This window comes from Vigna unguiculata, unplaced genomic scaffold (genome assembly GCF_004118075.2).
Source record: "Vigna unguiculata cultivar IT97K-499-35 unplaced genomic scaffold, ASM411807v1 contig_58, whole genome shotgun sequence".
Taxonomy (NCBI): Eukaryota; Viridiplantae; Streptophyta; class Magnoliopsida; order Fabales; family Fabaceae; genus Vigna; species Vigna unguiculata.
In genome coordinates this window covers 20,029-33,444 of record NW_021011299.1, presented here as the reverse complement: position 1 = coordinate 33,444, position 13,416 = coordinate 20,029, and the positions used below count along the sequence as shown (strand labels likewise).

General features: G+C 28.7%; 1 pseudogene; it reads left to right on the top strand.

The window, feature by feature from the left end:
* The first annotated feature begins 9,755 nt into the window (after nt 1-9,755).
* On the top strand, nt 9,756-10,564 carry LOC114172455 (annotated as a pseudogene).
* The last annotated feature ends 2,852 nt before the right edge of the window (nt 10,565-13,416 follow it).

Here is a 13,416-nt window from a genome sequence, read left to right as displayed (position 1 = left end):
AAACAACTCTTTTTTCGTTTATTACTTTGTTACTCTCTTTTTTTTCGAAAGCAATTATTTCAACACTTTTTCATCAACAATTTGTCCTTTTGCCACTTTTATTAATTTATGGGTGAGGTACTCACCTACACACTTTATTCCTCAACCATTCATGAACACAATCCATTGGCTCCTTCTTTCTTCCTAAGGTAGAATATGGTCTTTTTCTTTTCAAGGTTATGCAATAGGCTTAAAACAAGAAAAAGAGGTTTAAAAGCTCAAAGGGGCTACCAATGGATTAATATCAAGGTGGGCTTATTTGGCCAAGTAGCTAAAAACAAGAAATGCCTCAATCATATCAAATCATGCATATTCACCTAAGATGCAAAACAAAAGAGTCAAGCTAAACATTTGAGTATAAACAAACATGAGCAAGTCACTCAAGAAAAAAAATAGGAATGGCACATGGTGGTCCATCCTTTGCACTAAGGCTGAAGACTCACAAGGTTAAATTCTTTCACAAAAGATTTAATCAAGAAATTCTCAAATTAACTCATTTAGCAAATCATAGAAACAATCCACTCATCAACATGACTTTTATTTTTCTAGAATTATGATCATCCCAATTATTGAATCAAATCCCAAATCCCAAATCCCAAAATCCAATGTCAATATGTTTTATTGAAAGCAGGGAAATATTTTTGGTGGATTTCTTATGAGACATATTGTTTAAAAGTTTCACTTAGTAAAAAGTTAATACTTTCACAATTTTCTCAAAAAGAAATCACAATTTTTTTTAAATGAAACAAACACAAAAAACAAATAACAAAAAACAAAAAAACAAAAAAACAAAAAACATAAAAAGGAAAATCCTACCTACAGTTTGTCTCCCCTACACTTATTTTAGAAAAAATGCCCTTGATGGACTTCTTTTGGGGAGGAAACGAAATTTTTTTTGATTTCTGGCTCAATTTGGCCAAATGTCAAAATTTATTTTCTTTAATTTTATGGAGTACAAGTCAGCTTGTACCATTTTTTTAATTTTTACTTTTTGAAGTTTATGAAAACTAAAAACAAAAAAACATATTTTTGAAATTTTTTTATATTTTTTATTAAAATCAAAAACAAAAAACAAATATGCATGCAATTTAAATTTTTTATCAACAATGCTTTCAAAAGAATTTGAATCTAACCTGTTTTCTTGTTGCAGCAACCTTTCTTCTTTTTCTGCAGCCATGTCAACAAAGATAACCACTGAAAACTTATTTGCATCATTCACATCAACAAACATGATGTGTGGATTGTGTGGCTTCAACTCAACTTGAGCATCATCAAGTGCATTCAGATTGTTAACAGGATCATCAGTAATCCTCATAATCTCACCTTGTGAGCAAAAATCTGCACTTGAAGTAGTTGAATTTGCTGCTTCATCATTAACCAAGTCAGTTGCAATAGTAGATGCTTCAACTGCATCTTCGAATATTGTTGGCTCTTCAACTGCACTTGGTTCCTCCATTGTATTGTTCTCACAACTTTGCTCTTGAAAATGATCATTTGTACTCATATCCTCATTAACGGGTACAACTTTATATTCACATTGAGCATCATCAACATATCTAGCAGTAGATGTGTTTGTGTGAAAACCTTCAATTTCTTCATCAACTTCAGCAACATGCTTAATATGTCCATCAGTAGACATATTACTATGATAATCATTATATCCATCAGTAGATATATCAATGTGATGTGATTTCGCTATTGACTTTTCAGAATGACTCTGCAAGCTTTGTGTGGCAGCATTCATCATCTCTTTATGATCTGTCTGATTCATCTTCATCATTTCAGTCATCATTTTCATCATATCTTCCAAAGTGACCTTTCTCACTGCATCATTCATTAGCTGACTCAAATCTTCAAACATTTGTTCAGCTTTGATGGCCAACTTCAGAAGCACATCTTTGATTTCATGACGAAGTGCATTAAAATCTGGATTTTCAGGAAAGAAGGGTGGTATTAATAGTTACAAGTAATTCTATGAAGTTGTTCTTACTTGCATCCCTCAACATATCAGACAATATTTGCTTATTTTCATACCACTTGCTCAATATTTCTGCATCTTTGATCAACTCGCAACCTTTCATCCATGGACTCTAATTTCTCTATAACTTCACCCATTAATATCATAACTTCCCTGTAGGATGGTCCATTGGTTGCTTCAACTTGCTGTGGTGGTATATATTGTTGTTGAAAACTATTTGGAACATATGGTTGCTGAGGTGGACACTCAGAATATGGTTGTTGCTCATATCCCAAAAAAGATGATCTAGGATATAGATCATTAAATTGTCGTAAAGTTAACCCACTTATATCAGGTGTAGAAGTAGGTGTGACAATTTGTTGCTGAAAATCACGTGGTTGCTGTGGATAGTAATCATAGTTCACTTGAAAATCACACTGTTGATTATTTTCATATGAAAAATTATTTTGCATTTTTGAAAGAGGTTTTCTGAAAAGAAATAAGTTGAAAGCTTGTTGAGTAGACTTCCAGGAAAGAGAGGTGTGTCTCAATGGACAACTTAAGTACCTTATCTTTCCTTAGTCAAAGTTTTTCCCAACTAGTTTCACAAATTTCCCAACAAAATTCCACAAAAAAAAATTATGCTTACAAAAAAAAAATAAAGTGACTAAAGAAAATATATGTTAGAACAAAAATTGAGAAAAGAAAATGTTAGTGATAAACAAAAAAATAAAATAAAAATAAAAATAAAAGTAAAAATCAAAAATAAAATCAAAAGAATAAAACAAAAATAAGAACTAAAATGATAAAAATTCTAACCGTGTTCCCCGGCAACGGCGCCAAATTTGATAACACTGTCGTTGATGCGATCAAATTAATGCTACTTATCTATAACAACTTCAGTATTGTTAAGAAAGTAGTCAAGAAAATAGAAAGGGTAAAGTAACCCTAAGTCGTCTCCCAACGAACACGAAATTGATTTTAACAAATTAGTTCTTATAAAACTATACAAATGAGTTAGTCAAATAAAATAAAAAATATAGGGGATTAAGATAAACAAAGATAGAAATAGAATTTAAAAGATAAAAAAAATAAAAACAATAGTAAAGAAAATAGATTGATTCCATTGCTTTTTCAAAATAGATTCATCATCGGTTATCTAAAGATTATTGCTCAATTAATTATTGTTGTAGATTTACAAATTAATCAATGTAAAGTTGGCGTTCTCACTTTTAACCAAAGTACAGTCTCAATTAAAAGTGAGAACTTTTAGATTATCCACAGTAAATTCAACCAAAGTACAGTCTCAATCAAATTTACTATGCCTAATCATGTCTAGTCTTTTATCTCCTCACCAAATAAAAAGCTTAATTAATCAAAGTAAAGTCTCGATTAATTTTCGTTAGAGTAGATACCTTTAACCAAAGTAAAGTTTCAATTATTGGTAAAAACTCATTCAATCACAGGAAAGTTTCTAAATAAAATCAAAGTAAAGTCTCAATTGAATTTAAAAACCCTTGAACTCATATGATCAACATGCATATAGATTTAAAATCATTACTTTTTACGTGATTCAAAGATAAAAGACATAGATGAATTAAAACCTCAACAATAATAAAAAGAACGAAAAAATTAATTGATCTAACCTCAGAATCCAATTAAGAAATTACAATGGAATCAACCCAAGAAATTTAGAACTCCATGGAATACAAAATAAAAAGAAGAATAGAGAGAAGAAAAGAGAGAAAGAAATTAGGTCCCCCTAAGGGTTCCTAAATTCCGAAGTGTCGAGCTTGTTTTTCTGCTTCTCCCTTGGTCTTTTTTTATCGTAATTGGACTGGGCTTTTCTGTTGCTAAAACCTCTCAAATATCTTCTAAAATAAAGATAAAGATAAATATTCAAAGATATTTGGAGAGATATAGACTATTTAACAAATATAGTTGGTTAATAATTTATGATATAATTAAATAAATTAATTATTTAAAGATATCTTATAAATTATCACCAAATAATATTTGTATTAATTTTCTAAATAGCCAATTTTCAATTCTGTAGTCCAATTTTGCATAGACATCCAAAAATATCAACATTTGCAGTTAAATCCCTCTCCTTTGACCAGTTTTTGGCCAGAGTTGAATATTTGACTAGAGTTGACTGTTTGACCAAGTTTGACCAGTTTGACTAAGCAATGACAGGATGACACGTGGCAGCCTTCTGGTTGGTCAACTCAATTAGTGGAGGATTGCCACATGACAGCATCTCAGTGAATGGAGTTTAAGTGGTAGGAGAGGTGAAAATAGATAAAGTTAGGGGTGTAGAAGTAGATATTCTGCAACCCATTTGGAAAAGGGGAGTGTATATGTAATTTAGGGGGTGCAAAAATGATTTTTAGAACTTGCTAATTTCAGCCTTATTTAACGATGTTCTGTAACTTCAATCAATTTATTTTCTCACCTTAAATGAGCTTAATCTTAATTTCAGCTGCATCAACAAACGTTAAAATATTCAAAAATAATTTATGCAGCTAAAAATCACTTTTTAAGATATTTTTATCACACAAGCTCAAACAGCCTAATTATCAAAATTATCAATTAAATCACTCTTTTAGCACATAAATTCAATTAAATACCCAAAATTAAACACTGAATGAGGGCAAAAATACGCACTCATCACTATCCAAAATTTGCGTGCGAATAAGAGCGGACTCAAAAAAGAGACGGCCTATCCCATTGAAAAGTGACTTTCATTTTTTGACACATTTACCTATGTTGCCAGTAGCGTGGGTCTGGCCCTCACTTCCAATTTAATATTTAAATGTTTGTGTTGTCAATAGCGTGAGTTCTAACCTTTTTTTAAATAATTTATTTGAACTTAGGTTGGACCCTCTCTTATTAAATTTATAATCATTCTAAATACAAATTAACAATAATAGAATCTCAAGTCATTTAAACATAAATTAATATCCAACCAAATTATATTTTCATTTATAATTAAGATATATATTTAGGAAGTGCAATTCCAAGTTATAAACTAAAATATACTAGCAACATAGGAACCAAAAATAGAGCAATTGATTCAAAATCAATGCAATTCGGTTCAAAATTAGTGCAGTTCATAAAACAGTTCAGTTTATAACAGTTCAGTTCATATTATAGTGCAGTTCAGTTCAATTCAGTTTATTAGAAAAAAAAACAATGCAGTTCAGTTCGCCTTAACTGAGGGAGCAATTTGAAATTTGTGTTTTTTCAAGCAGTGTAGTCAGAGAGGTTGGATATATACAATTTTTAGGTTTAAATACGCTTTTGGATTGCCCACACTTTTTACGCTAGTTTAGATATCTTAGTTTTGGATATATATTACTTTATATTTTAATAAAATTAAATTGTAGAAGCTAAATATGTACTAAACTATAACAATAAAAACTTTATAAATTGAAACCTTACTACTAACTAGTATTTATCAAAAAACACGTGTTATTTAATCTCAAAATATTAACAAATTCAACTTAAGTTAGCCTAAGAAAACCCCTCCTAAATTTTTTGTTACATTATAGTTTTTTTATAATATATTTAAGTAATTATATTTTCTTATAAAAAAAATCTAGGCATATTAAAATTCATTATTTTAGTATATCAAATTAAAAGATGAGGATATAAATTTTTTTTTAGAATACTAAAACAAATTTTATAGAATATAAAATTTAATATGTTGATTATCTAATTTTACCTTATAAAATTTGATAACAATATACAACAAACTCCTTCACCCTCTTCTCTATTTGCTCGCTCCAGAGCCTTTTCAAATCTTTTCCCTTCTTCTCTCCGTTTTCTACTACTTTTGACGTGTATTATCGTTCTCATCTCTTTTTCTCTTGTGAAGGTAGAGAACACAAAATGGTGATGAAGAGCAAGAGTAAGAAAACCCAATCCCTGTTCTTTGATATCAATAGTGTGCAATGATTTTAATTGTTTATTTTTTTATTATTGTTGTGAATTTTTTAGGTTGTAGAGAGTAAGAGTAAGAGGGTTTCGTTGAAGAAGAAGTACAAGGTGATACGGAAGGTGAAAGAGCACAACAGAAAAAAAGCGAAGGAAGCGAAGAAGCTTAGGCTGAGTGGGAAAAATTAGGTTGAGAAGGATCCTGGTATTCCCAACAATTGGCCTTTTAAGGAACAGGAACTCAAAGCCCTTGAAGCTCGAAGGACGAAGGCCATTGAGGAATTGGAGCAAAAGAAAGTCGAACGTTAGGAGAGGGTAATTGTTTTATCATTATTCAACTCCCATTTCATGAATTATTTCTATCGTTGGTTGATTATGTTTATTATGATTTGTTATGTTACATGATCAGCTAAATGAATGAATAAATAAAAAATGTCGGTAGAAGTTTTATGTAAACCTTGTTCCTGTAGAAAGTTCTTCATGGACAAGAAGAAAGATATATGATAGAAGATAATGAGGGTGCTTGACTATTGGTATATTGAAATGTTTTTGTATTATTGTATTAGTGAAGATTGAGTCTTGCTACGAAGAAAACAGTCCTTTGTGATTTCTGTTTTCCTTGCAGTTAGGAACTTACTATTCATTACTTGTTTCAGGCTCGTAGAAGAAAATTGGGCTTGCTAGAGGAGGAATATGACTCTAAGTTGCTAGAGGATTCTAATAAAAATACTAATGATTTTGATAATGCTGCAAAGACCAGAGGTGTGCATTTGTGTTATCTTTCTAATAACTCTAAAATATCATATACATATTTTCCTACCTTTCTTTTTCTATTTCTTAGGAAATCTTTTTAAATCTCATGTATATAACCATATTCACCCACATAAGAAATCGTATATCTTTTCAATAAATCCATTTAACAAATAATCATGATATATAACTCATTTATAGTGCAATAATTACTTTATATATCCTTCAAAATAATCTGTTATCTTTCATATTCTAAAACATCATTTAAATAAAATAAATCTTTTAAAATAATAAACCATTACGTTTCTTATAATAACTTTCTAAATAAACACCTTTTAAATAATTAATGGTCACTTAAAAATATTTAACATCTTTTAAGAATATCTCATAATATTTAACGACATATATCTAATATATTTTTAATTAAATAAATTTTAAACCATTTTGTCTTTTACTTTAAATATTTATTTAATCTTATTTATTTATTTTTATAATTATTATAATTTTTTGATCTCATATTCGCTTAACAAATAAAGTTTTCGTCCTAAAATATAAAATTTCTAGAATGCATTTTATACAAAATACAAAATATTTTAAAATTGTACAAAATTAAATTAATATTTTAAAACATAAATTTGATCGTATAAAATCATATTATTAGTATCTATATATCAATATTTATACAATTGTATAATTAGTTATTAAATAAAATAATTAGTTATTGTAATATATATATATATATATATATATATATATATATATATATATATATATATATATATATATATATATATATATATAACTTATACATAATTTAATTTATTAACTTAATCACCATTAGTAATTATATTATTAATTATAATATTATGAATGAAAAAATAAAAATAACCTAAACTTCCTAAAATTTCCAAATAATATTATAATATTATTTGATAGTTACATTTGACGGATTTCACTCCCAGTCATTTTAGTATATATAGTTATCATCCCTAACATTAAATATATGCTATAAAACATAACAGAAACATATTCGTATATATTTATATATTTATTATGTACATATAATAGATCATGCTTCTACTAATATACGCCGAAATAGAAGATACATAAATATGAAACTTTTTTAATTCACAGCTTAGAATATATATATATATATATATATATATATATATATATATATATATATATATATATATATATATATACATTTCGAAAAATAAAAACAATCCACAATATTTAATACCCATTAAATCTATTCAATTCTAAAAATAATAACAGATCAGCAACATTAAATAAACAAAAAAAAATATTATTCTAATACCAATCAAAAAATTTTGGTTAAATCACGTATTAATTTTATCTCCTTCAAATATTTGAAGAACTCATTCAGATAACTACAGTATAATACTATTAATACTGTGTCAACAGTTGACTCATAGAACCCTAAAACTATCACAAATGTTAGGGCTAGGCAAAGTTTTTCTAATTGCACTGAACTATAAGTTATCTGTATTATATTATACTAAAAGAATTAAACTATTGTCAATAAAAACTGTATTGTATTATTTTGTAGTTTAGTTTAAAAAAACTGAACTTCTTGTATTTTAGTGCAATTAATTGTGTGAACTATGTGTTTTATTCTTCTTTTTTATGGTACCAATCCCATCTCTTTTTCGATCATCACTGTACTACGACACAAATATGAGAGTTAGCATAATTTTTTTTCAAAGAGGGCAAAATAAAAAGTTAAAACCACACATCATTTATCCTTAACTTATTAACACTACATCCCATTTCGTGTTTTTTTTTTCATAAGATTTTTAAGAAAAATGAAATTTATGTATAAACTAAATTATGTATATGTAAATTAAAAATTAAAATATAATATTACGTGAAAAAAATATTGTTTGTGTCAGTATAAGTTGCTGAACAAAAAAAAAAATCGAAACTAATTATCTTGAGTTAAAAATGTGATAACATTCTTATAACATATTGATACTTAATTTCACTACTATTTCTTTTCAAAACTTGATAAAATTTTCATAAATTAATTTACAAAATAGTTAATTTTAATTATTTTTAAAAAAATTTATAGAAATCAATAGTCTCGTAGATGTGGAGAAGTTCAAGCCTATACTTAAAAAAAACACTTCTCACCTTACACTTTGGTAGGTAGATTTTATTTTTCCTCTTTAAGAGATGGATACATAAACTCTGACTAAAAAAAACCATTTTTGGAAGTGACTGATATTTTTTTTTGCACAACTTTTTAGTTTAATGTCTCTAAGCTATGCTTTAATGGTTTCGTGATAATCCACAAACCCCATAATCACAAACAAGATATTTGGAGATGTATTAATTTTTTGATTTTGTTGTTTATAGGAAAATCTATATTTTTAAGTAAAGATAAATTTTTCCTATTTACTATTTACATAGTTTTATGTGTTTTTTTTTGTTTACGAGAACCTATATTATGAATGAAGTGGGTAAATACTACCTAGTTTCTTAATTGAGATGCAATTTGAAATTTGTGTTTTTTCAAGCAGTGTAGTCAGAGAGGTTGGATATATACAATTTTTAGGTTTAAATACACTTTTGGATTGCCCACACTTTTTAGGCTAGTTTAGATATCTTAGTTTTGGATATATATTACTTTATATTTTAATAAAATTAAATTGTAGAAGCTAAATATGTACTAAACTATAACAATAAAAACTTTATAAATTGAAACCTTACTACTAACTAGTATTTATCAAAAAACAGGTGTTATTTAATCTCAAAATATTAAAATTCATTATTTTAGTATATCCAATTAAAAGATGAGGATATAAAAAATTTGTTTTAGAATACTAAAACAAATTTTATTGAATATCAAATTTAATATGTTGATTATCTAATTTTACCTTCTAAAATTTGATAAAAATATACAACAAACTCCTTCACCCTCTTCTCTATTTGCTCGCTCTAGGACCTCTTCAAATCTTTTCCCTTCTTTTCTCCGTTTTCTACTACTTTTGACGTGGATTATCGTTCTCATCTCTTTTTCTCTTGTGAAGGTAGAGAACACAAAATGGTGATGAAGAGCAAGAGTAAGAAAACCCAATCCCTGTTCTTTGATATCAGTAGTGTGCAATGATTTTAATTGTTTATTTTTTTATTATTGTTGTGAACTTTTTAGGTTGCAGAGATTAAGAGTAAAAGGGTTTCGTTGAAGAAGAAGTACAAGGTGATACGGAAGGTGAAAGAGCACAACAAAAAAAAAGTGAAGGAAGCGAAGAAGCTTAGGCTGAGTGGGAAAAATAAGGTTGAGAAGGATCCTGGTATTCCCAACAATTGGCCTTTTAAGGAACATGAACTCAAAGCCCTTGAAGCTCGAAGGACGAAGGCCATTGAGGAATTAGAGCAAAACAAAGTCGAACGCAAGGAAAGGGTAATTGTTTTATCATTATTCAACTCCCATTTCATGAATTATTTCTATCGTTGGTTGATTATGTTTATTATGATTTGTTATGTTACATGATCAGCTAAATGAGTGAATAAATAAAAAATGTCGGTAGAAGTTTTATGTAAACCTTGTTCTTGTAGAAAGTTCTTCATGGACAGGAAGAAAGATATATGATAGAAGATAATGAGGGTGCTTGACTATTGGTATATTGAAATGTTTTTGTATTATTGTATTAGTGAAGATTGACTCTTGCTACGAAGAAAATAATCCTTTGTGATTTCTGTTTTCCTTGCAGTTAGGAACTTACTATTCATTACTTGTTTCAGGCTCGTAGAAAAAAATTGGGCTTGCTATAGGAGGAATATGACTCTAAGTTGCTAGAGGATTCTAATAAAAATACTAATGATATTGGTAATGTTGTTGTCGCAACCTAAATTGCGACGGGATGACGAACTAAAAAGGAAAGGATTTGGAAAAAGAGATTAGAAGTCGCCACCATAGTTTATTCTGGAAAACTATGGAAAACCATAAGAATAAAATAAAGTCTACGAAAACCAAATTAGGGTTCGAGAGTCGGTTGCGCGTAGGGAAGGTATTAGCACCCTACAACGCCCACCCAAAGGCGGTATCTTTAATTAAATTTGCAAAAGAGATGTGTTTATTTAAATATTTATTTTTCCCATAAATAAGAAAATATTGAGCAAAATTATTTTTTAAGTGAAAGGGACCCCCGACAAGGGTTAAAACCTTGGTCCTACATATTCTCGTTAAAAATGAGAAATCAGGGCTACGTAATTCTTTATAAAACTATTTGAAAATGATTTGGAAAACCTTTTTATTTTTGGAAAGTGAACCCGACAAGGACTTGCCCTGCTCCTACGTATCTCCATTTACAATGGAGAATCAAGGATCACGTAGTTCTTGATAAAACTTGATTAAAATATTTAATTCTTAAAGTTGTCTTTTGACATTTTTGAAAATAAGTGTCATGCGACGCGTGCGACCAAGTTCACACCAAAATATTTCTATGATTTTTATATTTTGAAAAGGAGTGTCGTGCGACGCGAGCGGTCGAGTAGACACCAAAATCATTTTAATAATTTTGTATTTGAAAAAGGAGTGTCGTGCGCAAGCGGTCGATTAGACACCAAAATCATTTTAATAATTTTGTATTTTAAAAAAGAGTGTCGTGCGACGCGGACGGTCGATTAAACACCAAAATTATTTTTTTATAATTGTTGTATTTTAAAAAGAAGTGTCGTGCGACGCGAGCGGTCGATTAGACACTAAAAATATTTTTATAATTCTTGTTTTTGAAAAGAAGTATCGTGCGACGCGAATGGTCGATTAGACACTAAAAGAATAAATAAATAAAATAATTTTAAATTTTATTTATTCTTATTTTTATTAAATTTGAAAATTATTTTAATTTTTATTTCAATTTAAAATATTTTTTATTATTTTTTAAAATGATATGATTGAGATGTGATATTTAATAAAATAAAAAGGTAAAATTGGAAATAGAAAATGAAAGTGCATAAGTAAATATGTGGTTGCAATGAGAAAAACTCCACACATAGGAATGAGGTGCACATAGAAGAAATACATGGTGCATAAAGTAAACACATCCTAGCCTAAAAAAGGAAATTAAAGAGTGGGGTGTGTGCTTAGTGAAAACGCGGGTACATAAGGTGAAATAAAACTAAATGTACCGGGTGTGGGGTTATTACATTTTGGAGTGCATGAAGTAAAGAAAATAAAAACAAATGGTCCAATTATAAAACATATTTGCATAGGTGTGTGAATTAAGTTATGGGGGTGCACGAAGAATTAAAGAATCTGCCCAATACCCTAAACCTAAATCAAATTATTCTTCCAAAAAGCACATCACCTAAAATTCTTCTTCCCCAACTTCATCTTCTACCTCACGCTGCACCAACCATAGACGTTACTCACCGCTAAGTCATCGGCGACGCGGCCAACAACAGCGCCGGCCTCCATCATGGTTCTTCCAGTGACGGCAGCTTCGCCTCCATGTTAGCAAATACGTGGAGCACCACAGCATGGCCTCCATGTTTGCGTCTCTCCTCCGCCTGGTTAACATCGTGCTACTCCGATGTTATCAAGCCATTGCCGTAGACATCCACCATCAGAACGTGCCGCCAAAGACCATCAACTCCACAACACCACACATCACCATGACCCTTTTTCTCTCTATTCAAACCTCTTCCTTTCCGGTCCAATTTCAGTTTTGATTGTGGTTTATTAACTTCAAAGTTGGAGATGAAAATAATATTACCAAAATAAACGAAACTGAGCAAAAATTGTGTAACCTGCTATGCGCAAATCTTTTTTGTTCCCTTGTGTTTGTTCTTTAATTATCGTTGCCGCTGAATTGTTTGATATACACCTTTGAATCTTTTTTCTGGGTTATGGCTCTCAATTGAATTGAACTGGAGATGAGTAAATTAATGTTGATATGAGGATGAACTTTTTTGGACGAAAATTGTGAGAAGATCATATTATAGTGAATCTTCTCCTTTTCTCCCCTCAAAATGGCATTTCCTCCCTCTATATTAACGTGTTCTTTAAAAATTGATGGAAGTTACTACTATCAAAACATCAACTGTTCCCTCCCATTAATCAAAACCGTTTTCCCCCCTTTTTAATTTTTAAATTTCAATTAATTAAATAAAGAAAACGTAAAAACAAATGAATTTATTTTAATTCAATCTTTAATTTGAAAACAAAATCTCTTTTTTTATTATTATTTAAAAATAAAATATAAAATAATAAAATAATAAAATAATAAAATAAAATAAAAATTTAAAGAAAAACTTTTTAATCAATTTTATTATTTTTTAAGACAATTTATTACCACTTATTATTTTTAGATATTTTGGAAATAATTTTTTAATAACCTGGACGAATTTAGGTGGTGACAGCTGCAAAGACCTGAGGTGTGCATTTTTGTTGTCTTTCTAATAACAAAAATATCATATACATATTTTCCTACCTTTCTTTTTCTATTTCTTAGGAAATCTTTTTAAATCTCATGTATATAACCATATTCACCCACGTAACAATATATCTTTTCAATAAATTCATTTAACAAATAATCATGATTTATAACTCATTTATAGTGCAATAATTACTTTATATATCCTTCAAAATAATCTCTTATCTTTCATATTCTAAAACATCATTTAAAATAAAATAAATCTTTTAAAATAATAAACCATTACGTTTCTTATAATAACTTTCTAAATAAATACTTTTTAAATAA